Here is a 27,884-nt window from a genome sequence, read left to right as displayed (position 1 = left end):
ATGGAATAATGAAAGGGTGGATGGATGAAGGATGGATAGGTGAAATGGTGGATGTATGGATGGAAGGATGAAAGGGTGGATGGATGAAGGATGGATGTATGGATGGATGGGTAAAAGGTTGCATGGATGAATGATGGATGGATGGATGTGTGAAAAGGTGGGTGGATGAATAGATGGGTGGATAGGTAAAGGATGGACGTATGGATGGAAGGATGAAAGGGTGGATGGATGTGTGAAAGTGTGGGTGGATGAATGATGGATGGATGGATGTGATGAGGTCTAACAGGCGCATTTATGGTTGTCGATAGTTGTTGATGATGAGGAGTACCAGTTTCTAGAATCTTTTGTCATAAGGGGGTCCTTACGCCTAAAAAGGTTTTACAAGGGGGTCTCGGCATCAAAAAGTTTGAAGACCTCTGGTATAGACCTTATTTTGCGAGAAATTACGACTTGCAAAATAGGGTTTTGCGACTCGCTATTAGGAAGGGGCTTTCCCTTCCTAATAGCGAGCGCAACCCTATGTAAGAATGTTTTGCGTCTGCAATTGCGAGAGCAAAACACTCGCAAATTACCACCCTCTTCAGGGTGGTAATAGGGTCGCAACATGGAAGGCATCCCCATGGGACCCCGTTTTCTTTTGCAAATGCAGGGGAAATATTTTTAGGTCTCGCCTAGCGATGCAGCGCGAACGCTGTTGCCAGCGAGATCTATTGTTATTGACTTGCCTCATGCGGTACAGACCGGGGCACGCGACGATTGGGGTGTGTGGACGTGCTTTCTTCTAAAGTGTGTACAGCTTGTTGGCGGGGCGGCGCGTTAATTAGGCTCAAGGTTACTTTCACTTTCTTTTTTTGAATGCGCACACGCGCTGCAAGCGCGGCAGGCTCAGTCGTGTTTCCTTCAGCCGGGGCCCTCAGTGGGTAAAGTCCACGCTATATAATAACGCATTAAATAAATAAATCTCTCAACCTATCCCGTGGAAGTTCGTGAAACCAGGAATGCTTTCGCGTACATTTCCTCAGCGGCCACGTTGTTGCCACTGTATATCCTGTGTGGTTAAATTAAACATCTTTGCTCTTATGCTGTATGCTGTTACGCTCTACTCTCATTACAACTTTTCCTAACCTATAATTGTAACGTTTACGTTCTACTTGCGCCATAACTCCTCGCAGATTACGGCCTCATGCTATTCTGCTCTGTCTAGTTTTCGCGCCAAAAGCTTGTGCTTCATTGCTCTGCTCCCACCTTCACTTATATTATATTATTGCCTCAGTACCCTATATTGTGCTTTACCATCACTCCTATCACATTATAATCTTGTATCCCTCCGCTATACCTTACTAGTCTTTACATCAAACTACAAGTATGTACCCCTTTGCTATACTCCTGCTACACCTGCCATCAAACTGCAAAGCCAAGCGTTGCAGCTCTATCCTTACTAAGCTTTTAAGCAAAGTATAAGATCGAACTTACCATCTCTACAATTGTTGCCGTTTTTATACAGTTTGTGCTCCATGCACCATATTCTACTTACATTGATAATCTTATCAATTTGCAATAATTTAGTGCTGTTATACATGTGTGTGCAAGCTATTGTGCATTGTCCCTAAGAGCACCGCTGCCTTAACACCGTGTATATTGTGTTGCATTTAAAAACATTTTTTATCGCTACTAGTTGCTCAACAAGCTTCCATAGCTATAGTGTGCATATAGAAATCCATTCTGCTATACTCCTAATACGTTTTGCCTATAATGCAAAGTAATGCAAACGTGTTTTCGTACAAATACGCAAAACTATACTAAACAATATGCTATTTTACTTTCTATTAAGCGTCTTTTCGGCAAAGTTTTTAGCAAGTCATGTTTATATTTTATAATGTATAACATTTTTAAATTGTAGGCAAGAAAGCTTTGTGTTCTACATTCCGACATAAACTCCTTAAGTGCGGCAAACGTTCAGCGGACCTTGGGTGCACTACCTCGCTAGTGCTGCGCACGTCCGCTGAACGTTCCGATCCCGCCCGCGCAATAGATCGTCCGCACTGGGGCGGAATTTGCGGCGCGCTAAAGGGGTTAAGGGGACTGATTCTCGCTATTTACGATCACCACATGCTGTTTAGTAGCACCTACTTATCTTCACACCATCGCCATGCATTTCCTTTACCATGTGTTTGTCCATTTTATGGCTGTGCCCGATGGCTATCGTGCTAAAGGTGCTGTATTTAAACAACATGCATCGGGCATTAGCAAAAACAACGGACCTGCGCCATACACGACAAACTTGTGGCATACAAACGACAGACTACGTATTCACACTGCTATTCCTCTTTCTGCGGTAAGTTTCAGCAAAGTTTTGTTTTTTTGTGTTTGTTGCATTGATAATTCCCATTAAACTACGACTATGTGCCTCTCTTCTGCCCTTGTGTGCACTCTTATAAACATCTCATCAAACTACATGTCGGAAACTGTTTCTAACAGCAGAGCACACACCTCAGAGTCTCGTGCTTCGTTCGCCATTAAAGCTACAATTCGAAACGGGGTGGAAATGAATACTCGCATCGTAGGACTTCAGTTTCATCCTGCAGCGAAGCGGGAAGAGGCAGAGGGAGGGAGTGAGTGCATGTGACGTCAGCTCCACGCCCCTGCTGCCACACTGCAGAATGCACGCCCTATCGAGGCTCCTTGGAAGCCCTTGGTGGCACAGTTAACTCTCGCGCAGCTACTCCCGGGCGGTGCTGCTTACAGGATGCATCGAACCCTGTGCACGGTCTGCAAAAACCTGTAAATCAGGGAGCCAAACGGCAATTGAAGCCACTCTTACTGCTTGTTGAAAACGAGGTAAAAAGACGATAAGACCAGTTTCCTATTGGATGGGAGCATTTCCGGGGCGGGAGCATGGGGGGTAGCTAGTGTGCGGGTCGCGTCTCCCCCGGCCTCAGTTTCTGAGTCTATTATTGCTGTGACATGCCGGTAATTGCGATTATTCTTCTATGGGTCCATCCTTAAACCCTCTTTCCTTTGGGGGTTCATTTACCTGTGTTCTGCTCTGTGTTCCCTTGTTTGCTGCCTCAACTGCTCCGTTCTGGTGCCAGCAGAGCAGCTCCAGTGATCCGGGACTCCGAGCGGGGAGGATCGCCTGCCTGCTGCTTTCCTCTGTTTTGTTTTCCGTCAATGAGAGGTGGTGGACGCACTTTAATTCCTCCCCGTCTCGTGCGCACGCACGCACACCCTTGCAGTACAAGCTGTCAGTGTAAACCCTGGGCAGCACGAGTCTTTCTTTCACTACAAGCAGCCACAGACAGCAGACTGCACCAAGGCATTGGTGTGAGACATTTAATCTGTTTCAGTGGCACCATTTTTGTGTTTCTTGTTTGTGTGTGTCTGTGACTGTCTGATTCCTAAAGACAAACAAAGTGTATGTGTCTTTACTCTGGGGGCTCGGGCACACCTGTTAACTCATCCTCTGTTCAGTAACTTACACCTTTGCAAACCACCATCACCCTCCAAAAATGTTGCTTTCTTCACTCAATTTAATAAGATCACCCTCTTAAAGATATGGCACCCCCTCATTCAGGATGCAACATAGTATGCATGTCCATCGGGTTACCAGCACAACAGATTACCACAGGCGTGGGTTGCTATCTGAGCTGGGCTGCCTTTGGCGATGCCTCAGGCAATCTTTAGTCAATCGACTCTGTCATGATGTAAGCTATGTCGCAGATTCTCTGGCAGAAGAGTGACCACACTGAATAACTGCTGTCCCAAACAGCATACGTTCAAGCCCCTAACTCAAAAGTGGGAATAAAGTTAGGTATTTAAGAGCGTGATCTCATTAAGGCAAATGGATAATGAGCAGTATTTTGGAAGGTGATATAGATTTGAAAAGCAGGTGACTCTTTTCAAAAGCATGGAGGCATTTTGTTTGTCAGGCAAGTAAATGTAAGTAAAACAAACATTTGCAATGCAATAGGTCTCGCAGTAACTAGAGTTTAAGCTATTGGCATTGTAAATTACAATGCCTTTTATTTATGTTTTTAAAAGGCATTGTTATTTCCAATGGCGGCCTTTTTTTCTACAATACAGACGTTTATTCATTACATTCTTAAAACCCAGTTACTAAAGCAACGTGCCGTTTTCTGTAACAGCTGTCACTTTTAGCGCTGCGACATCTAAAATGTTGGAACATAGTGCTACATAAAACTATTATAAATAATGCACCACGGATGCTTTTAAAAACAAATAGATAAAAAACAATGCCATTTACTATACCAACAACTTCAAACTTTGCTAATGCGAGACCTATTTCATTGCAAATGCTTGTGTAAGGGTAGGCAGTGGTTCCAGGGACCACTACCTGCCCTTAAAAAATGAAACAAAAACTTGTCATTTTTTTTTGTTTAATGTATTCCCGTTTTCCTTTGAGGAAATCGGGCTTCATTTAAAAAAAAAAACAGCTTTATTTAAAAGCAGTCCCAGACATGGTCTGCTGAGCCCAGCAGGCCACCATATCTGGGAGGGCCTGCCATTCCCAATGGGGTCTCAAATTCGAAAGGCTCATTAATATTCATGAGCTTCTCTATTTGCGACCCCCATTTGGAATCGCTAACAATGTGAAAAACACTGTTGTACATTGGAAATAGCGCCTCGCAAAGTGTGTCGCAAAAAACTTGCAATTTGCGAGGCGCTATTTCCATGGTCATACATCTGGCCCTTCTTCTTCTCAACATATAGAGACTGGAGTGAATAAGTTTAACTGCCCAATGTGTGGTATATTTTAATGTTGTATGTGTATGCCTTCAAATCTACGCATGAAGTGCAAATTCCCAGATCTCTGTACGAATTCCAAAGGGAGTACTCTAGTCTGCGAGACAAAGTGGGAGAGTAGGGCCACCGTAACCTTCAGTAACAGTAGTTCAAAACAATCTGATTTCGAGATCCGTGGCACTGGAATATTTTACCCCTGAAAGGGCTCCTTCATTCCAGAACTGGCTGAAATCATCTAATGTAGGGAATAGAGAAGATGATTGTTGTTGTGACTCTGTGTCGTGGGCCCTACAAAGGAAACGGTAAGCAAGGCTTGGCCATTGTTTCAGTGATTACCTTTAATTACTTTGCATTGTGATTGAGTGATACCAGTCTGGACATCAAATTTAACACGTCGGGAAAAGTTGAATTCAGCCTTTTGGATGCTCCTGCATACTGAACAACTTGCTGAGACTTTGGCTTGATTGGCTAAAGCTGCCAAAACGTGAGCAAATGGATAACTTGGAAAACATTTAGACCACTTTGGTTAGTAAATATCACAATTTGGTGGTTCTGAAATTCTGATCATTAAAAGGACTTCGATGTAGTTGGGGCTTTTTCATTTCTTCAGATCCTAACCAGAAAGACACCCACATTACCTTTTTAAGCCTTCATGGGATAGTCATGAGACCCTAGCCTCCCTGAGAAATGGACATCATTAAATACGAAGTCTGATGGCAGGATTGTTCACTAGCACAAATTTCCAAGACCTACTTGTTGGTGCTGTTTCATGAATTGATTTGACTTTTGCTTTAGTCATGTAGGTAGACACAGTCATAGTTAAACATTTGTTTGTCTTTCTCATTGTTTCGCATGAGATAACAACATTAGATTACATAATCTTTGGTTAATAGTTCCTTAAGTTGACTTGGTTAGCTTATTCCCTGTTTCTGTTAACCAATTTCTTTATCCATTTTGCGGTAGTCAGCTTATGCATTTTTCCTTTTGAAACTTGGTTTATATCAGGCATCCTTAATGTCATCTGCTATGTTTTTTGAGTTGTTGAATCATTGTCCACCCACAACTCCTTACTTAGAGCAAATTTCGATCTACGGGCAAGAAAAGAATGCTTTGCAAAAGTTGTTTTGCCTTCAACTAGACTTGAGCTTTGGCACGGGCTAGTGGGTCAACTAATTGAGGTGGGGCTAACATTTCAACCAATGGGACGGAGCTACCCTTGGAGCCAATGCAAGAAAATAAGTAATTTGACAATTAAAAAGCAGGTTCTACACATTACTGTACAAAATTCAATAATCAGTTTTCCCAAACACTTATACCAACTCTCCAAAAATTCCTTCTGTGAAATGACAATGAGCTCAGTAAATATTTTTAATTCCTTCTCCAGAATGACGCTCCTGTGTGACTGTTGACCAAAGGTACTTTTTCATTCTGCTCATCAGTAAGTTGCAACATATGCTTGTTTGAGGCTGCATATGTGTACATGTCTTAGAATATTGAACGAAGTGGGCAAAATAACCTGATTTTGGGATGTGCGACTGGCAAGTCTAGAGTTTGTTCCCTAAAGTTTCTTGCATTCATCCTGAGATTGAATAAATGAGTACCAATAAGTTGGAAGCAATGTCGCCTGCCTCGTATTGAGCTGGTCTCAAATAAGATGACCGAACCATGTACAATACAGTAAGCCACCTGACCAACTGACCAAAAAGGTACTTGCCTTGAAATACCTTTGCAGTGAATGATGATCTAGCATGCAAAGGAAACAAATGTTCCTTCACGATCCAGAACACATAGAATGTGATGCACGGTGTCCTGTAAAGAGGTCACTTCAACAGAAAGAAATAGTGCTTCTTAATAGCATATGTGATCATAACAACACCCAGGCTTTCACTTCTGTTTTGAAGCACACAGTATATCAAGCACCAGATCCACTAAAATATAAATGCTGTTTTAAATCCTGCATTGGCAATGTGCATTATAAAATGCAAACTTTCTTACAAATTTCTCCAAATTTAATCTGACAAGATTGATTATATTCTGTATAATGGCTGTACCTTAATGCCTTTACTAATTCTAGAAATTAGCTTGGGTAGAGAAAGGGGTTACCCCGAAAGGGGCACATCAGAGGCTCCACGCTGAAAACCTGATAATCAGTTTGTCAGAGTAACACTGGAACAAGTTGTGCACCAACTAGTCTTTTCAGTGTACAGTGCTTTTGCATTGGTTACCTATTATACACAATGTCTGAGTTTTTGCTTTCGACACTCCAGGCTTAGCTTGACCATAGAATAAGGTTTCACAGGCATTTTTCTGCCAAACTTCACTATTCTGAAGCAGCAGGACAAAGTGGTGTAATGCCTTCATAAGGGAAGTGCAGGTGTACTGCCTTTGCACAGACGCCATCCTGGAGGGAAACGGCACCAAGCATACGCTGATGCAAATTCTACATTTGTCTTGCAGTGCACTCAGAGAAACTGATCATAGAGGCTTTTGTTTTAGGCTGCAGAAGTATGCCTCTGGGTAGCTAACTTATAAGTTCAGCCTTCACGGAGCTGAGCTATCTCGGTCTACCCATTGGGTAAAGCTTGAGCTATCTCTCAGGTGACAATCAATGCTCCATTACCAAATGAAAAGAGCCACAGTCCATCCTATCTACTCAATTTGTTCTTGAATTCCCCCCTGCCCTGTATTTTGTGTCTGGGTGCACCCATTAAATATCTGAAAATCTATATAACCAGATTGTAAGTTGAGTGAAATGTCACTTATAAAGTTCAATAAATTTGGTTCTGATCTGAAAACATCAGAAAAAAGCTAAAAATAATAAATAAGGTAGAAATTGGATATATTTTTCAGCTGTCCTTATGTTGTGCAGGGCACGACGGAGTGTATTCCAAATATCTCAAACAACAATAGAGAAACAAAATCCCTGCCTACACCCCCCCCTCTAACGGAGTCGTTCTAAATCGGGAGAATGATAGAAGGGAAGAGCCTAAAGGAAAGGATGGCTTAGAATTGGAAGCAAACACATAAGTGGCACGCGGTCTGTTTCATATGAAGCTTTCTTTGCAAAGCAGAATGCATTATAAATGGTTAGTCAGCAAATTTAAAAGCTGCTTATGAGTCAGTTTATATATTTAATGAATAAGGCAATTTGAGGCTTCATGGTGACCAAGATATATTCCTTTTGAGAAGTAAGGCAAGGGTGTTATGAACTGAAGCTTTTCGTTTTGTCCTTGTTATGGACACCTAAAAAAGGTTTGTACTAGGTACAGTCTGATTGTAGATTATTATAAATATACATTTTTAACAGACTTGTTTTATCTTCAAACAGTAAATGGGGCAGATCAACCAAAACATCGTCATGTGCAACGTTTAGAAATGCGATTTACTTTATCTCCACTAGAAAGTAGCCTAAAAGTTATGCAGTTTAATGTTGGTGATGCTTTACATCAAGGTGGCACCCTATGGATGGTACATCGCTCGTTTTTGATGCAACTAACTATGGGAGCTTGTGGCAAAAAATTAAGCGATCTCAAGGCAGACGTTAAAATGGAGATAACATTTTTTTTTTCTCCAAACTTTACACACATTGGCCGTGTGCTGCCCTGTACAGCACACATATTAGAAGTTTTAAAGCGCTCCTCTACATAGTATTTCGTATTGAAAGGGTAACCTAAGCTAGATAGCAAGCACCACGTTTGCACTATGGTGCAAAGATGTGTTTGTGGGGTGTTATGTAGTCAGTAAGTCGGAAAGGAAACTTTTTCACAGCAACCCCTCTGATTTGGTGACCAAAACATGAAAAGGCTGGGGGAGTTGGTCCCCTCCCTGAAAAGGTTTTTGAAAAAAAATATGAGTGCATCGCAGAGATAACCCAACCCTCTAGCCATAATTCCTCTGGGACCTCCCCCAGCCCAAAATAAAAACAAGCATTTACAATGCAATAGGTCTCACCTTTACGAGAGTTTTAGTTATTGGAATTATAAATGACAACGCTTTTTATTTATGTGTTGTTTTTAAAACAGAAAAGGCATTATTTACACTGCCAATAGCTACAAGTCTCGCAAATGCCAGGCCCATTTTATTGCAAATGTGTGCTATAAAGAACAAGCATTGGCATAGCCAATAGGTCTCGCTTTTGGGATCTTATACGTGTGTAGCCATGCAACACTTGAGGATATTACCTGACTGAACTGACTCCCTTGCCCGAGGCTGACCTCGCTGAGCCAGTTCCTTGTTAAGCAGCTGGTCAGAAAAAGATCAAAGGGTAGGACATGCTGAAGTTCATGGTACACTGCTCCCACCTTTCTATCTCACTTCCAATCTGTTTCTGTTCCTTCCTTTACGACCTAATCACTGATTTGGGTTGAGGGTTTTATGATGGGTTTGTCCGGCCTGAGCAAACAAGAATATTGGAATGTGCTTGGTCATTTCTGGTGGGCTGGACAACGGAAAGTGGGATTGTCGTCATACGCTACTTTCAAAATGTCACATTTCTTTTGGTCAGTTTGTATGAACCCAATGCTAATTTGGAATGTTGCCTAAGGCTTGATTTTTTGGCATAAAAGACCATGCTCCGCTCATTGAATTTGTGCAGTCTCTAGCGAACCACCCGTGTGTGCTTCGTAGACCTCTGTTCCTGGTTGCAGCCAATAAACTTTGGCCTTTGACATCATCAAGAAGTGTCCTGTGTCTCTGTTTACCAAGACAGAGGAACTCGAAGGCATTGGGCGGTTTCCCTGACACTGCTGGGTTCTAAAACCCGGTCCTTCAGTTGGCGCCCAACGTGGGGCGAATTCAGCGGTACCGGTCCAAGCCCGAAGATCGTGGAGACCTTCGTGTGAAAATTCTGGAGGAAGGCCAACCACTTCATCGACCCCCTGTATGTCGTCGTGGTCCGAAAGTCTTTGCTGCGAGGTTCCCCGCCTTCCGACGGCTACGAAGGACTGCTGCCCTGACTGTCGCCCTGTCTTGGAGCCTTAGACATTTGTAGAGCGAGACGATTGACGGGTCTTCTGGTGACGCCATCGACATTTCAGTTAAGTATTAGTGGAGCGTCTCCTAGTCCTTAGTTTGTTTTGGTATCCCTTTAGTGGATCGCTTTGATTTGGTACCTGCAGGCCCCAAAGCCAAGGGACTTGTGTATTTGCGAGATTATCGTTTTGAGATTTCCCTTGTAGTTTGAAGCTAGACTAGTGAGCAAGATGCCTGGTCTTAGCAGATTTGGAAAGATATTTGGTTGTGGTTGTTCTAAGGATTCCCGGTTAGAGGATTCGTGTCCGGTTCCTCCAATTGGAACTCCTACATATGAATTGTACGTGAAGTATGGTGTGGGCCCTATTAGCTATAATACGATCTGGGTAAAGTATACGAGAAAAGACGGTGTCCTACAGTGGCCCCGTTACAGTAGTTTTGAAGCTGAGATTTTATATAATCTCGAAGTGAAGTTATTCAAGAAGAAAGCCCGGCTGGCAATGTTTGACTCTTTCCGCATATGGCGCAAAGAAGCCAAACAGAAAGAAATTTAAATTAGCGAAGAAGAATAAACGAGAACGAGGTATGTCCATGGTACAAGCTGCTATTGCCTATAGGGATAATGAGGAAGAGCAAGAGAGCGAGCAGATGCTTAGGGTGAAGAAGTTCGCGGTAGATAGATGCTACCCAGTTTTGCCGCCTAAAGAGCAGGAAGAACAGAAAGATCTTGCGAAAGATCCTTTAATGTCGCATCTATTGAGTTTGCCACCCCCTTATGCACAGAATGCTACGGCACCACCGCCACCAGTTGTAGTTGTGCAACATCCAGTTGTTGTGCCACCTGCAATTCTTCCACAGCCAGCTCCTCTTCCGTTGGTTACTGTTCCTTTGGCACAGCCTCCTTAGGCGTCGCCAACTTTGCCTACCCCTTTGTCTGCTACTCCTACGCACGCCTGTTTATAATACTCCTTCTGTTCAGATTTTGGATTCTTCTACTATTGTTCCGTCTTCCCTTATTCTTCCATCTTCTCCTTCTACTAGACAGCGAATTACTGCTGCTGTTTCTTGTTTCTTTTCTCCTTTGTTGGGACAATTGGGTATGTCTCCTGTGAATGAGCAAAGACAATCACGTAGTCAATTGCCCGATACAGATGAACGTACAGTTTTGGATCATATGGCACGTAGATGGGTTACGTATACCTCCCAGTATGATCTTGAGGGTATTATGGATGTTTTCCGGCAATGGAAAGCACTAAAGCAACGGTACGTCTTTGAAATGATGTGTGTGTTCCTCCATGAACAATGGATTGACGAAGTAGGTAAAGCTCCTGAAGAATTGTATCGTGTACGTTCTGAGTTTGCGAAGGGGACGATTGTGAGTCTTCTCGACATTGAGAGTGCAGTTGCGACGTTGTTGTCGTTCCGTAATAACACCCCTTCTGAGCGATTGTTTGAGCCTGATTCGTCAGTTAGGAGAAAAGCGCGTCCGTATCCGATGCGTGAGGTTCCTCCGGTGTGGAAGGAAGCAGTTCAGGCTGATGCTGGGTTGGGTATTGTAATTAACAAAGAAGGTGCCAGTACTGAGTCTAATTCGACAAAACAAATCTATTAAATTCAAAACTAACAAACAGTCAATTGTTAGTCGAATGTTGAAATTAATCCATCGTTATTTATTTCTTTTTTACAGGAAAATATTTTGAAACAACAACCATAGTGAAAAACTTTTTTTATATATATATGTGTGTGGAGAACAATCAAAAATAGACAGAAAAAGAAAGATTTGGGGGTAAGACAAACACTTCATATAATAGACGATTGAAACAAATAAGTAACCTCACTCATAAACCATCCGTTATCCATCACACTTACACTCCTTCCAACTCACACAGAACCAAACATATAACACAAAAGACAGAAAGGGAAGCAAAAGAGGTCAATGACTTAATCCATCAAAATGCACAACAGCATAGAAGAAAGGCTGTTTTTTTCAATACTTAATATAAACAGTTTTTTTAAAAAAGATTGCAGATATATACAATTCTTTTGACCACAAGCCAGACAAGGTCGACGCGTTTCGACTCGGACCCTTTGTCCGATTCTCATCAGGCCCTAGCGGTATACAACGTTTAGCACGCATTTTTTACCACGCACTACCATTACAACGCAGGCATTACCACGCATACCATTACAACGCATTGCGCTGGGGGGCGCTCTAGGATAGGGAATAAGTTTAATTTTATATCCAACACCTTCCCTAGTGTCCACGGGGACTGGAGTTGGAATATAAAATTATACTTACCACTATCCAGCACCTCAAAGCGCTATGCGTTGTAACGGTATTCGTTGTAAATACCGCGTTGGAAAGGTATGCGTGGTAATAGTATGCGTGCTAACGTCATACATCCGGCCCTAGCAGCTCTATTGAATATAAGTATAGGGCTGAACACAACCTCCGCCTGGCTACCACAGGTAAACGTTTCTTCCACATGCATATTTCCTAAGCCTTGAACAAACCTTTTCTCAAACCAGTCCTTCATGAGTGGCTCGGACTTCCTTTTGTCTTTCAGCCATAATATTGATATTTCCACACCTTCGGCGAATTGCTGCTGTGCGTGAAATTAATCTTTTCCAGGAGACACGCTTTTCACTTAGACTGAGCACAGGTACTTTTGCTCATTTGTTTAAACACCCACAAGACGACCTGTTGACACTTCTGTTTACTAACTCTGTGTTAACCCTTGTTTTCAGACGTCTCTTGAGAGTACCTTTTAAAGCCTTGCTACACTCAGGTAGGAAGCGGTGCACTCTTTGTTTGGTCGCAGTTTTTCCTTCATCCAAATAGTCCCGTTTATACTAAAGGAAATGTTTTTCCTTTTTCAGATATTGTTTCTGGTCCTGATGAGAATCGGACAAAGGGTCCGATTCGAAACGCGTCGACCTTGTCTGGCTTGTGGTCAAAAGAATTGTATATATCTGCAATCTTTTTTTTAAAAACTGTTTTATATTAAGTATTGAAAAAAACAGCCTTTCTTCTATGCTATGCTGTTGTGCATTTTGATGGATTAAGCCATTGACCTCTTTTGCTTCCCTTTCTGTCTTTTGTGTTATATGTTTGGTTCTGTGTGAGTTGGAAGGAGTGTAAGTGTGATTGAATAACGGATGGTTTATAAGTGAGGTTACTTAGTTGTTTCAATCGTCTATTATATGAAGTTTGTCTTACCCCCAAATCTTTCTTTTTCTGTCTATTTTTGATTGTTCTCCACACATATATATATATATATATATATATATACAAAAAGTTTTTCACTGTGGTTGTGTTTCAAAATATTTTCCTGTAAAAAAGAAATAAATAACGATGGATTAATTTCAACATTCGACTAGCAATTGACTGTTTGTTAGTTTTGAATTTAATGAGGTATGTTTTGTCGAATTAGACTCAGTACTGGTACCTTCTTTGTTAATTTCAGTATCAGACTCTGCCTTACTGTTTGTGAGTCAAAGCCCTTGTTCGTTGTTTTGAGGGTTGGGTATTGTAGCTGCGCCTGCGCACTTTCAGCGAGTATGGGTACATGTTCCTTGGAAGCGTGTTGAAGTTTTGGCAACTAAGCAGACTTTACCTGATCCGCGCAAAAATCCGGTGGGATATTATAAAGAGCTCACTCAAACTTTGGGTTCGTGCATCATGAATTTAGCAGACATAGACATGTTGTTTGGCAACGTTGTTCCACAGCCTATCTGGAATGCGATTTGACATACGGATCATGATAATGAATTGGGTGATACATGGGTTAATATTGTTGCTGCGAATGATAGACAAGTTGGAGGTGCTAAGCCTGAAGATCTAATTGCTCAACTCCCTGGTAGGATTATTAACTATATGAAGACTTTGATGCCCGAAGTGCGTGTTAATTGGGACAAGTTGTCTGCATGTAAGCAGAAGAAAGACGAGACTGTGTCTGACTTTTTCACGCGGTTTGAAGTGAGTTTTGTAGATCCTAGTGGTCAGGATATGGCTACCGAAGGTGGCCAAAGATTGTTTGTTGATAAGTTCGTGCATAATTTGCTTCCCGAGTTGTGCACTAAGTTGAAGGATTCCGAGAGTGCTTGGGCCGTTTCCACTTCCGCGCAGATTTTAGCTACGGCCCAGTACTATGAAAATAGGCGCAAAGATGAGTTAGAGAAAGCGGATAAGAAGACTAAGGAATTGAAGACTAAAGTTCTTCTACAACAAGCTTATCCACCCCGTACTACTAGTCAGCGCGATTATCAGCAACCTCAGCAATATTCGAGAAACTCGCAAAGGAACGAGTCTTCTCAACAGCGTTTCCCGTATGGGCCTAATCGGTGTGTGTATTGCAAAGAAGAGGGCCATTACAAGAATAGTTGTCCGGTTTTGTTACAGCGTACGAATGGTGCTTCTGGTGTACGAGGTAGAGGTGCTCAACAGGCGCCTGGAGGTAGAGGTCGCGGACAGAACGTGCGTTCTTTGCCTCCACAGAACTCAATAGTTTTGATCAACAGCAAGGTTTGTCTGGTAGGACAGCACAGTACTATATGGATGATTACTATGTTGAAGGTGATGAAGCGAATGGTGACGATTGTTAGGACAGCCATGGACAAAAAGAGGGATTTGTTTCAGTTCCAGTAGATCAGAGTGGACCCTATGTTGAAGTGATTGCATCAGGTGTGTCAGAATCTTTTCTGCTAGATACTGGTGCTACAAAGAGTTCTATTATGCACTCTAAATTCCCTGGCGCACCTTTGTCTGGCTTTGATAATGTTTCTGTAGGTTTTTCTGGCGCCCCCGTTACAAATCCGATTTCTGCTCCATTGTCTCTTTCTGTTGGACCTCGTAAGTTCGAAGCACCCCTTCTTTTGACTACAGGTTGTAATGAGAATCTGTTGGGATTGGATTTATTGAAGAGATTGTATGCGACACTGTATTGTTCTCCGTCAGGAGTACATCTTACATTGGGTGAGAGAGGGATCTCTCCGATGTACATATCGAAAGATAGTCTTCCACCTGAATTGGTCTTCTTTACCAGATTCATTGTGGGCTACTGGTCCGAATGATGTGGGCCTACTGGAAATTCCCCCATATGTTTTGACACTGAAGGCGAATGCTTAGTTACAGCGCATTCCACAGTACCGTATCTCGAGTGATGGTGAGCGTGCAATTTTAGGGATTATTTATGATCTGATCGAAAAGGGTGACATTGAGGAAACAAAGGGTAATGTGTGCAATAGTCCCGTTTTGCCTGTTCTGAAGAGAACTGATTCTTCACAGCCTCCTGTATATAGGTTTTGTCATTGATCTTCGCGAAGTGAACAAGATTGTTGTTCCACAATTTCCTGTCGTGCCTGCTATCACCGCCTTGTTGACTCTGATTCCGGCTACAGCTACGTGGTTTTCGGTGATCGACTTGAAGAATGCTTTCTTCAGTATCCCGATTGCCATGGAAAGTAGGGACATCTTTGGATTCTCTTTAGAAGGACTAAGTTTCCGCTTTAAGCGCGCTCCTCAAGGCTATTGCGAGACTCCATCGATTTATAGTCGAGCTTTGAAGACACAACTTGATCTGTTGGTTTTACCTGATGGTGCAGCCCTTATTCAATATGTTGATGACTTGCTTGTTGCTGCTGATACTGAGGAGATTTGTAGGGAAGCCACTTTGTCGTTGTTACGCTACTTGTCCTATTTTCATCACAAAGTTTCTCTCTCCAAGTTGCAATATTGTCAACCAGAAGTAACCTACCTAGGTCACCTCTTATCGAAGGAGGGAAGGAAACTGAGAGAATTCAAGCTATTGCGAAAATGAGTGTGCCTACGACAGAGAGAAGTACGTTTGTTTTTGGGTATTACGTCGTACTGTAGACAGTGGATCCCCAATTTTTCTTTGTTAGTGAAGCCTTTGATAGCTCTTACTGTTAAGGATACTCCAAATCCTATTCCTTGGACTAATGAATGTCAGAAGAGCTTTTCCGAATTACGCAATGCGTTGTGTTCGGCTCCTGTGTTGGGTACTCCTGACTACAGTAAGCCTTTCACATTGTATGTCCACGAGAGAGAGGGATGTGCATTGTCAGTGTTGACTCAGCAGTTTGGCGATAAGCAGCGTCCATGTGCTTATTTTTCATCGACCTTAGATCCGGTAGCTAGAGCGTTGCCGAGTTGCTTGAGAGCTACGGCAGCAGCGGCTGTTTCAATTCGACAGTCTGCTGGTTTAGTTATGGACAACACGTTCGTGGTAATGGTTCCACATGCAGTGGATACCTTGTTGAACCGTACGAAGACACAGCATTTAACTAGTGCTCGGTTGTCGGGTTACGAGTTGACGTTGTTAGCGAGTCATGTGCACATTAAACGATGCAACACGTTGAATCCAGCCACGTTGTTGCCAATTTCAGTCGAGACAGAGAGTGAAGAACAACATGATTGTTTTCTGAGAACTGAAGAAGAAACGAAAGGGAGAGTAGATTTAAGAGATACTCCTCTTCCAGAGTGTAATGGTACTTTGTGGGTTGGTGGTTCGTGCTTTAAGGTGCTGAATGGTGATACGACTGCGGCATATGCTGTTACGACTTTGCATACGATTGTTGAAGCTGCACGTATTCCACATAATTCCGCACAAGCAGCGGAGTTGATTGCATTAACAAGAGCATGTGTATTGGCGAAAAGAAAACGAGTGAATGTGTATACTGACAGCCAGTATGCCTCTGGTGTGGCTCATAGCTTTGGGCGTTTGTGGCGTGAACGTGTGTTTTTGACTTCGCATAGAACGAAGATACAGCATGGGCAGTTGGTGAATTAACTTCTTGAATCTCTTACTTTGCCATTGCAAGTAGCGATTGTGAAACGTAGTGCCCATAAGAAAGTTACGGATGATGTTGGCCGCGGAAATGCATTTGCGGATGAAGTCGCGAAAGAAACTGCGAGGAATGTGATGAGTCGAATGTATGTTGCAGGTCTGGCGAGATGGGTTCCAGAGAAGAGTATGTATGAAGATACGATTGAGAGTGTGAAATCCATTCAAGCTGAAGCTACTGAGAAAGAGTTGAATGAATGGAGAGAAAGTAAGGGTAGGTTGGATTCGAATGGTTGTTGGACTGATTTGTCCGAACATCAGAGATGGTTGTTGCCTGATGCGTATGTGCTTCCAGTTGTTACAATGGCTCATGGCATGACACATATTAGCGTGAAAGGGATTTGTAAGTTGTTGGCTCCGGTTTGGCAGAATGCAGGAATGTGCAGAGAACTGTATGGTGTTTGATGTATAATCCTGGTAAGACAACTCCAACACCAGCTGGTCATTTTGCTCCTCCTACGTATCCGTTCGAGGCTTTTCAGCTAGATTTTATCCACATGGAGAGATGCAACAACTTGAAATATGTTTTAGTGGTTGTTTGCTCCTTTTCTAGATGGGTAGAAGCTTATCCCCTTAAGGACAATACTGCCTTGTCCACAGCGAAAGTCCTGATAAAAGAATTTTTCCCTAGATTTGGAATGCTGAGAATTATCTGGAGTGACAATGGGAGTGAATTTGTGGGTCAAGTCATGAAGAGAGTGTGTGAGGGACTAGGTATCCGGCAGAAGTTCCATGCTGCAAATCATCCCCAATTAGCTGGTTTAGTCGAGTGCTATAATGTCACTTTAAAGCTCAAGTTAGTTAAAATCCAAGCGAGCACTGGTTTACAATGGCCAGATGCTTTGCCTTTAGCGCTTTTGTCCACAAGAATGACTGTGCATTCGAGAATGGGTCTGAGTCCATATGAGGTGGTCTTTGGCCGCCCAGCGAATGTTTGGGGTGTACCAAGGCCAACCAGGTTTAGCGAAATTGAGTACCCTGTGTTGCTTGACTACTTGCGCGAACTGACGACTAAATTGCGTGTTTTACACCAACAGGTGCATGGTAGCCTACCACAAGCTTCTGAGGATCCAGGCCACGCTATTGAACCTGGAAGTTGGATGTTTGTCAAGAATTTTCAGCGGAGCAAGAACGATCAGCCCCGCTGGACGGGACCCTATCAAGTGCTACTGTCGACACGTTCTGCAGTTCGAGTGCAAGGCAAGAAGAACTGGATCCACGGCGTACATTGTAAGCGAGCACCATTGCCCTTACCGTACGATCAGTGGGTCCAGGAGGGACTTCCAGACTCTGAAACCGAAATTGTTCCACGATTTTTGCCATTCAGCGATGCTCGTCTGATTGGTACGAACTCGGAGAGACAAAGTGACGATCTTTAACAAGAAGCTGTGCCTCCTTTGAATCGATTGAACACTACAGAGCCTGAACTCTTGTTTAAAGATCAAGAATTGCCTGGAAAAAGCCGCTATAATTTGTGACCGAGAGTCATGGACAAATAAAAATAAAGTTTTTTATGATTTTTCTGTTTGCAGGTTAACTTTCCACCGAGGATCTACTCATTTTTGTTTTTCGAACCGCCATCCGGGTTCAGCTGTAGGGTTGCGGTTGCCGAAAGTCTGAGACACTAGGTCGAAGGTTCTGGTTGGCCTAAGGGAGTTGCCCTGGGTTGACAGAGGCATTCCTTAGCATAGAACACCCTACCATCGCGAGCACATATTTAGTTAGGATGTATTTCTTCGAGTTGGAGAGACCTGCAAGGACAATGGTTTTTAAAAAGAAGATATGTAGACTGATATCAAAGAAAAGTTTTTTAATACTGTGTTTATTTTTGCTATTGAGTTTAATGATATTCATAATTGGTTATGTGACATTTTCTTTTAAAGTGACGTTTGTTCCCACTGTGCAACCTACACCTCCACCTACTACTTCTTCTCATTCTTTTCATCCTTTGCCTGAACATGAGGTAGTTAGACGACTGGAATTTTCTAATAATTCCTTTATTCAACTTTTGCACCAATACCAGTTAGTGATGAACCGACAAACTGTTGGATCTGTGGTCTAATGCCCCATACGACTGATAAGGGTATTCCGTACTTAGTTTTGCCTTTTAGTTTAAATGGTTCGATTTGGGCTTACAGAACGATGTTTATTTATGCCCATAGTGTCTATCCCTAACGTTCACCGAAGGACAATCCGAAGAATAGTGCTGTTGCTAGAGGCATAGTCGACATGGTTAAAGAGACTAATGCCGTTGAAACTATTTCGATAGATGAGAAGCAACCATATAGTGGTTGGGATATTACTGGGTATGGAGTTAGTCTGAGTGTTGACCAGCGAGCGAAAAGTTCTCCACCGATTTGGATAGTGCCCCATCAGGGTCGCTATTGTCTGCAGGATATTGGCAAGAATCCGAGAGCTCAGCTAGGGAAGAGCGTTTGTACTGATATTTACGTCCCAGTCTTCCCCAGCATTTTTAGCTGCTAAGGGTACCTACTTTGTTTGCTATGACAAAGCGTATACATGGTTGCCCCCTGATTTTTCGGGCACATGTTTTGTTTCTTTCCTGTTGCCTCCCACTTTTACAGCTGCAGCAGATTACCATAAGACGAGAGTTGCTAGAGGTGTCTTGAGCCAAGAAGACACTGCAGGGCAAGAGTTGGGAGATTTCTTTAAGGGTTTTCTGCCGTTCTGGGGACCGATGGCTAACAGCAGGAATATTCGCCAGTTGACGAGAGTGGTTGAGTCCACCATAGTTGAAACTGCCGGTGCCCTTAGTAACTTGACTGCTGAGCTCCAGTCGGATAGACTTATGACACTTCAAAATAGAGTTGCCCTTGATGTCATACTAGCAGATAGAGGTGGAGTATGTAAACTGATTCAATCGAGCTGCTGCGTTTTCATTCCAGACAATGCTCCGTCAGTCTTCCAGTCCATTTCCAAGCTACATAAGATCTCCGATTCTTTCCATTTGGACAAAGGAGTTTGGTCGTTGATGGGATGGTTATGGGGATTGATATCCACTTGGGGTTGTAAGATTTTGATGGTCATTGGGATGGTCTTAGCTATCCTTTTCCTGTTCTGTCTTTGTGTACAGTGTGCTCCTGCTATTTGTGGCCTTTATGCTACTTCGTGTGCAAGGAGACCTGTCCAGAGAGAGGTACTAAGTAATAGGATGATGCTACAGCAACATATCGATGATCTGATGAATATAGATCCAGATTCAGATTGACCTGGGTTTGGGTCTGTTGCTTATGTAAGCGCAAAAGGAGGGTCTGTAGTTCCGTAGTTTGTGGGTGAGGTTCGGTGGTTCCGAACCCGTTCAATAAAGATCGTCGGAAATAGACGATTTTGGTGTCAGCAGACCGCAAATCACGAGTGTAGTGTGTACAAGTGTTTTCGCATAAACCGATCAATGAGAACACTACGTATTCGAGGATTTCGTTTGAACCTTCGGTTTCCATTTTGTGTACGGCAGCCATTTTGTGGTTGCCCTCACATAGGCCGATGACTACGGCCGAACGAGTCTTTGGGACACGTACACCTTAGCTGACTTCTGAGTGACCTGGCCGAACTGACTCCCTTGCCCGAGGCTGACCTCGCTGAGTCAGTTCCTTGTTAAGCAGCTGGTCAGATAAAGATCAAAGGGTAGGAAATGCTGAAGTTTATGGTACACTGCTCCCACCTTTCTATCTCACTTCCAATCTGTTTCTGCTCCTTCCTTTACGACATAATCACTGATTTGGGTTGAGGGTTTTATGATGGGTTTGTCCGGCCTGAGCGAACAAGAATATTGGAATGTGCTTGGTCATTTCTGGTGGGCTGGACAACGGAAAGTGTGATTGTCGTCATACACTACTTTCAAAATGTCACATTTCTTTTGGTCAGTTTGTATGAACCCAATGCTAATTTGGAATGTTGCCTAAGGCTTGATTTTTTTGGCATAAAAGACCATGCTCCGCTCATTGAATTTGTGCAGTCTCTAGCGAACCACCCGTGTGTGCTTCGTAGTCCTCTGTTCCTGGTTGCAGCCTATAAACTTTTGGTCTTTGACGTCGTCAAGAAGTGTCCCGTGTCTCTGTTTGCCAAGACAGGGGAACTCTAAGGCATCAGGCGGTTTCCCCGACGCCACTGGGTTCTAAAACCCGGTCCTTCAATATTGTGCTGGATAACTAAACACTTATAATGTCCCAAAGGCGAGACCTATCGGCTATGCATTGGGGGGCCTTATAAGTGTTTTAGGTAGAGCTATTGACTTTGCAATGTTTCTACACTGTGCAGTAGAGAAATGTGGCTGCTGTGCAGCATGGTGAGAAGTTGTAATTGAAAAGTGTAAGAAGCACTGATTGGTTCTGTGGTGTCGTTGAGTGATGCTGTGCTGGCCCTGAGTGATGCTGTGCTGGCCCTGACTGATGCTGTGCTGGCCCTGAGTGATGCTGTTCTGGCCCTGAGTGATGCTGTGCTGGCTCTGAGTGATGCTGTGCTGGCCCTGAGTGATGCTGTGCTGGCCCTGAGTGATGCTGTGCTGGCCCTGAGTAATGCTGTGCTGGCCCTGAGTGATGCTGTGCTGGTCCTGAGTGATGCTGTGCTGGTCCTGAGTGATGCTGTGGTGGTCTTGAGTGATGCGGTGCTGGCCCTGAGTGATGCTGTGGTGGTCTTGAGTGATGCTGTGCTGGCCCTGAGTGATGCTGTGCTGGCCCTGAGTGATGCTGTGCTGGCCCTGAGTGATGCTATGCTGGCCCTGAGTGATGCTGTGGTGGTCCTGAGTGATGCTGTGGTGGTCCTGAGTGATGCTGTGGTGGTCTTGAGTGATGCTGTGGTGGTCCTGGCTGATGCTGTGGCGATGCTGATTGATGCTGTAGCGCTGCAGAGTGATGCTGTGGTAGCATATAGTGATGCAGTGGCCGTACTGAGTGATGCTGGGGTGGCGCGAGTGATGCTGGGGTGGCGCGAGTGATGCTGGGGTGGCGCGAGTGATGCTGGGGTGGCGCGAGTGATGCTGGGGTGGCGCTGAGTGATGCTGGGGTGGCGCTGAGTGATGCTGGGGTGGCGCTGAGTGATGCTGGGGTGGCGCTGAGTGATGCTGGGGTGGCGCTGAGTGATGCTGGGGTGGTGCTGAGTGATGCTGGGGTGGTGCTGAGTGATGCTGGGGTGGCGTTGAGTGATGCTAGGGTGGGGCTGAGTGATGGTATTGTTGCCCTGAGTGATGGTATTGTTGCCCTGAGTGATGGTATTGTGGCCCTGAGTGATGGTATTGTGGCCCTGAGTGATGCTATTGTGGCCCTGAGTGATGCTATTGTGGCCCTGAGTGATGCTACTGTGGCCCTGAGTGATGCTACTGTGGCCCTGAGTGATGCTACTGTGGCCCTGAGTGATGCTACTGTGGCCCTGAGTGATGCTACTGTGGCCCTGAGTGATGCTACTGTGGCCCTGAGTGATGCTACTGTGGCCCTGAGTGATGCTACTGTGGCCCTGAGTGATGCTACTGTGGCCCTGAGTGATGCTACTGTGCCCCTGAGTGATGCTACTGTGGCCCTGAGTGATGCTACTGTGGCCCTGAGTGATGCTACTGTGGCCGTTAGTGATGCTGTGGTGGTATTGGACGCTGTGGTGGTGCTGACTGAGGCTTCCATGGAGCTGGCTGGCTAGTGCTCGATCTAGCATGCCAATATGTGGGTTCTTAAAACAGAGAAACGTTTCTTTTAGAAATTGTATTCAAACTTTAAATATTTCAAAGTGGGCCTCCGGGCATTTTGTTCTTAAAAAGACAGATTACTATCATAGGGCGCAAAAAGTAGACTTGTTTCATTAAAACCGGACAATCACCATAGTTTGCTTCCCTGTCTTCTTTTACTGGCCTTTCAATTTTTGAGGTTAACAGGCTTCTCTTGCAGAAAAGGGCTACGTTGTGGCATGTGATGCAAACTTCTGATTGAGGGATAATAGTAAATGGCAGACACTAGTATTTTAGGTAGATGTATACACGTTTGCCTCCTTTGAAACCGCATAATATGGTGGCGATAATAATGTAATAAAAAACCCAGAAACGTAGTCCTGTATGAATTCTTTCGTAAGTAGCTGATGCTGGAAATGTTGTGGGTCTCTTTTTGAAACCTAATATTTGAAATAGCTATAGTTCTTTACTGGTGTTGTAGTGACCAATATTGAAGTTATTTTTGTTCCTATTGTGCGTTCATGTAGATTAGGGCTTGTTATGTTTATTTAGTTTTTTAGGAGTCTTGTGGTAATCTGCACTGGGGCTAGGGATATGACGTGCTGTGCTGGACTGTAGTGTTTTATTATAACTTGTAATAAAGTATACTTTTTAAAAATGAAACCGAAGGCAGGTCTGGAAGTCTGCTTGGTAGAGCAACACTTTTGCTGCATGCAGGGGCTGAAAGGCAGGCTAAAGTATAGGAGTTTTAATAATATTTTTCTTGGCAATGTATATGCAGATGCTGTTGCTGTTATTACATAACATTTGTCCTGCCAGATGTGTGGGCTTATGATGATCACAGTTGTTTTTTGTTGCAGGACGTGGCGGGGGAGGGGGTTATGTGTGTACATACTGTAGACTAAGAGAGAATTGTTTGAGACATGAAAGGGAAAGAAACAGGACGCGCTGCCGCGAGACACGCTCTGTGGTGGGGGAGGGGAGGAGCGAGGCAAATGTGAGAGATGTGTACACGTTTGCCTGCTTTGAAACAGCATCATATGGTGGCGATAACAATGTAAGAAAAAACCCAGAAACGTAGACCTGTATGAATTCTTTTGGAAGTAGCTGATGCTGAGAATGTTGTGGGTCTCTTTTTGAAACCTAATATTTGAAATAGCTATAGTTCTTTACTGGTGTTGGAGTGACCAATATTGAAGTTATTTTTTCCCTATTGTGCTTTCATGTTGATTAGGGCTTGTTATCTTTATTTTGTTTTTAGGAGGCTTGTGGTGATCTGCACTGGGGCTATGGATATGACGTGCTGTGCTGGAATGTAGTGTTTTATTATAAGTTGTAATAAAGTATATTTTTTTTAAATAAAACCATAGGTGGGTCTGGAGACGCGCTCTCTGGTGGAGGAGGGGCGGAGCGAGGCGCTTGCAGAGATGTATACACGTTTGTCTGCTTTGAAACAGCATAAACGTACATGAAACAAGATGCGCGGCCGCGAGACACGCTCATTGGTGGGGGAGGGGCAAGCAAAACAGAGGGTCGGAACGAGGTGCGCTCGCGCTTGGAAGTGCGAGAGGAAAGAGAGATGGCGCCTCTGCTCGTGCCTGTGCGTGTAACCGCACGCAGTATGCCGCACAAAAATCTGTGGTAGGCTTTTCAAAGCCCACTCACTAAATGTCTTGTTAGTGCATGTGCTGGCTCAGCCGAGACCTAAAAAAAGTGTTAGGTGAGAGGTGTCCTTCCTGCAACAGAAGCCAGGGTAAAGCTATTTGAGACAATAGTGCTCGGAGGCTGTAATTAAAGCTTACCGAGAAACAATGTATGTAACGGGGGGTGTCGCCAGAGGAGGTTACAGAAGTATGAGACATTAAGGAACATAACAAGTATAAAACATTAATGAACAGACAGCAAACAGATAGCTTTTATTTTCTCCGGTCTATTTTCGTTCTTTTTCCAATTTGGTTTAGCTTACATTCTGTTGATGTGTATTGCAATTGTTAATTCGCCTATTGATAACCATTTTTACTTCATTATAGTCTTTATTATATTAAAGAACTTTATTTTGCATATGGTACCTTGGCAATACAACAGTGAACATGAAAAATTATCCTGATTAGTGGGATTATCAGAAATGCACAGTAACTGAGTGACGATTACAGCCCACAAGAGCAGGCAAGCTCTTTAAACACTGCTGATGCAACTTAAGATTACCGTTTCATACAGTGCAGAAGATTTCAAGGTGCCGCCTTTGGATACACCCATGTTATTACTTCCTGGGGATAACAACGGCAGGGATTTCTCGCTTGACCACTACCTCTTGAGTTCTTTTGTGTTTTTAACAATTACGTTTTGTTTATGAATATGTAAATATAATAGACTTTTTCATGAAGTGTTGCTGTGCGCTAATAATTGTTGGTAATTTCACGCATATTTACTTTCCCCTAAACATTTTTGTTGTTTTTAACACTCCATAATACTAGAATTTTGCACTCCCCTTTTGCCTTCCTATCAATATCCCTGATCTGTCAAACATGTAGGTCAGGCTGTGGGGAAAGGCGATAAAGAGACCGTAATCCCATCTGAATAAATAGTGCCTACCGCGGGGAGTCCTGCACAACTAAGGCCATGCAGTGCTAGAGAGTAGCCAAATATTGTTTTCACCACTGTGCTCGAGAAGAGTGAAAAAAGTGCATTACAGGAGACTGACTTCTTAACCTTTATATTGACATATGATAAATACATGTATACATCGTCTTCCGCTCATGGGCAGGATCTCGTACAAAGAAAATGTGGTACTGGACACAATTTACAGCTATAATTTTTCGGAAAAACCTTTTTTTTTTACTTTAGGGTTTATGTTACCCAAACTCTACATATTTGACAATCGTCTAGCACGATATGGCTTTGGGCCATTTATCCAGCAAAGGGTTGCCAGGGCAATGGAAAACACTTGTCCAGTTATAGTTACTTCGCCTATACCAACAGAACATATTAGACACATCAACTGGCACCATCATGTCAACCTCTCCACTACCCCCAATTAATTTGTGGGTGTCTGGAGTAGCTGATTTCCATTTATAGAACTGAGTGTACCTCTAAAAGTTAAGTCTCATGTGATCAAGACAGGGACGTAACCTAAAGCATACATACACAGCGTGGAAAGGTTATCGGCATATTGTGTTTAGCTGCAAGAGGCCAGAGGTTGGCACAGATGTTAAATGCAAATACAAGTACAACATGGGGACAAACATTCAGAACACCCCCCCCCCCCCAACCCACTGGTCCTTCACCTGCTCTGGACGCTGCGCCTCGTGTGACTGCTCTGCATGCTGACAGCGGGGGACGCGGGGAGCAGCTCCGCCCGCGTTTCCTGCCTTCGTTGCTGCTTTCCGTGGCTGCAGAGAGGCCACAGGGCTAGCGCAGAGGGGAGTAGGTCAACGCCGAGCAGAAGCTACGGACAATGCCGGGCCCCTGATACATGTGCGCTGCCGGACCTGCCGAGCGACAATGCGTGCTCAAGAAACGCGAGGAGTAACGACCCAGCAGACTTCGAAGCTAAACAAGCTTTACACTGTATCGTAACCCACGGGCTGATTCAGAACACCTGACCTCCGCCCTGACATCACCCGGCGCATCCATCTCCAGCAGCCTAACGCTCCGAGATTAAGGCGGCACTTTGTATCATTCTGACCCCGACGCGCGCGCGCGTGTGGGAGCCCTGCTATTAGCAGTGAACAAATGATGAAACGAGGCCGCCAGACCTACACCCAAAAAGTGAGTGTGCCGTAGCGCTGTGCCGGCACAGCAAAAGCTTGCACATCTCCTTTCCTGGCGCGTGGAGGCACGGCAAAGAGGCAACGCCAAAGAGGAGTCCAGGCGTGTGCACATGCCCTGTCCGGGCAGGCCCGCTGAAGGAAGACTGGGAGGGAACCAAACATGCTTCCCTCCCAATAGAAAGCACGGATTTAGCAAGTGTGCCAGTAAGAAGCAAAGGGCGGGGCCTCCATCCTAGCTTTGCTAGCCAAACCGACAACAATAGATCTCGCCAGGAGCGATCAGCGCATGCGCTGCATCGCTAGGCGAGACATAAAAATGGAGGTTGAGGGGTTGCCACAATCCAAAGGGACAGGAGAAAGGAATTACAAAAAATAAATGTGGTGTGGATGTCGGGGGGGGGGGGGGGAGTTTGCTGGCTACCATCCAACAGGTGATTAGAGGGCTTGGTCTCAGGCTACACCATACTCCATGCCGTGTACAGCCAATGGCCATGTGCGATGAGATTTGGCTATAGTAATAAGATCTTATTTGAACATTAATGACACCCTAGAAATTCACTGTAAAAACAAAAATTAAAGTGATCTAGTTTGGTGTGGTAATAATATCATACTTTGTATTATAAAACCTCAGAAATTCACAGAAAAAAGCAAAGGTTAACATGACAGTTTAGTTGGGTGAAAATCCCGATTAAAATGCAACATTTTAATCTAAAAAAACACTGAATTTCACCAGTTATAATTTATTGAGCGAACTAGAACTTGCACCGACGGAGCAGGGAAAATACCAATTGCCCACAATGTAGAATTATTTTTTTGGGAGGGGTTGTGAGCAGGACAGAGTACATATCATTCCTATTTATAACCTGTCTAGTATGCTACCCATTGATGGCCAATACTATGTTTCTGTGCAATGTGGCTTCACGTTTGTAATGCTCCTGCTAATGAAAAGAAATGTGCACACTGTTCGCATTAATAGCCAGATGACGCTTCGAGTGTTGTTTGGTATTGTTGAAGTAAACTCTTGGAACCTAATGAAGAATCTGTTTAATGACCGTGCTACATTATTAGTCCTGCAAAGAGAAACTCCTAAATCCTTAAGTGAACCATTTCTTTACTACCAATAAGTTTACATGTTTTCAAGAATGATGTGTATTATATGATATATATGATATGTGGAATGTTTCCTTTCTACTAAGTACCATAAAAGTTGTAGTGTAGTTTGTGTAGCAATGTGGGGGGACCCTTGGCCCAGGTATGCGGAAAGGGACTCGTAACGTGTGACCCCCCCCTCTTTTCTCCCCAGGAAACGGACGCACCTACTTGGCACCGGGTGGAAGAGCCCGACAGCTGTGACGAGGAGGAATGGGAACAGGGTCCCTTTAACTGGCCAGGTATGCTAGATGAGAAGGAGGAGCCTAGGGCGGACTTAAAAGACTCCCTGCCCCAGGACCAGGTGTGTCTATACACCGGAGGAGCGGTCAGAGTGGATTGGAGAGGCGGTGAGGCGTGGAGCAGTTGAGAAACGAGGAGCGGGAGAGCGGAGGAGGCGAGGGAGCGAGAGGACGAAGGAGAGTGCGGAGAAGAGGAGCCGAGAACGAAGGCGTCGACGGTTCCAGGACGAGGTCAAGCTTCAGCCGAGGGCAGAGAAGGAGACTACTCGAGAGGATTGCACGAGAAGCAAGCAGCGTCCGGACCAGAGGACTCACCGGCGGGGAGCGCCACAGAGAGAGAGCGGACGACGGACGGATCGAGAGGCCGGTGGTTCCCAAGGCGACAAGCGGGATCATCGGAGCCAGGAGGCCAACGACAACACGCTTCGCCCAGCCACTCCCCCGGAGGGGC

The 27,884-nt window shown here is 44.2% G+C and overlaps 1 protein-coding gene across 1 annotated transcript in view; it reads left to right on the top strand.

The window, feature by feature from the left end:
• The window catches only part of PANK3 (pantothenate kinase 3), a 123,943-nt gene that overhangs the window by 8,120 nt on the left and 87,939 nt on the right, over positions 1–27,884 (top strand). The gene's annotated exons all lie outside the window — the stretch shown is intronic.

The sequence above is a fragment of the Lissotriton vulgaris genome, chromosome 7, assembly GCF_964263255.1.
Source record: "Lissotriton vulgaris chromosome 7, aLisVul1.2, whole genome shotgun sequence".
In the NCBI taxonomy this organism is placed as follows: domain Eukaryota; kingdom Metazoa; phylum Chordata; class Amphibia; order Caudata; family Salamandridae; genus Lissotriton; species Lissotriton vulgaris.
This window is presented reverse-complemented; position numbering and strand designations above follow the sequence as displayed.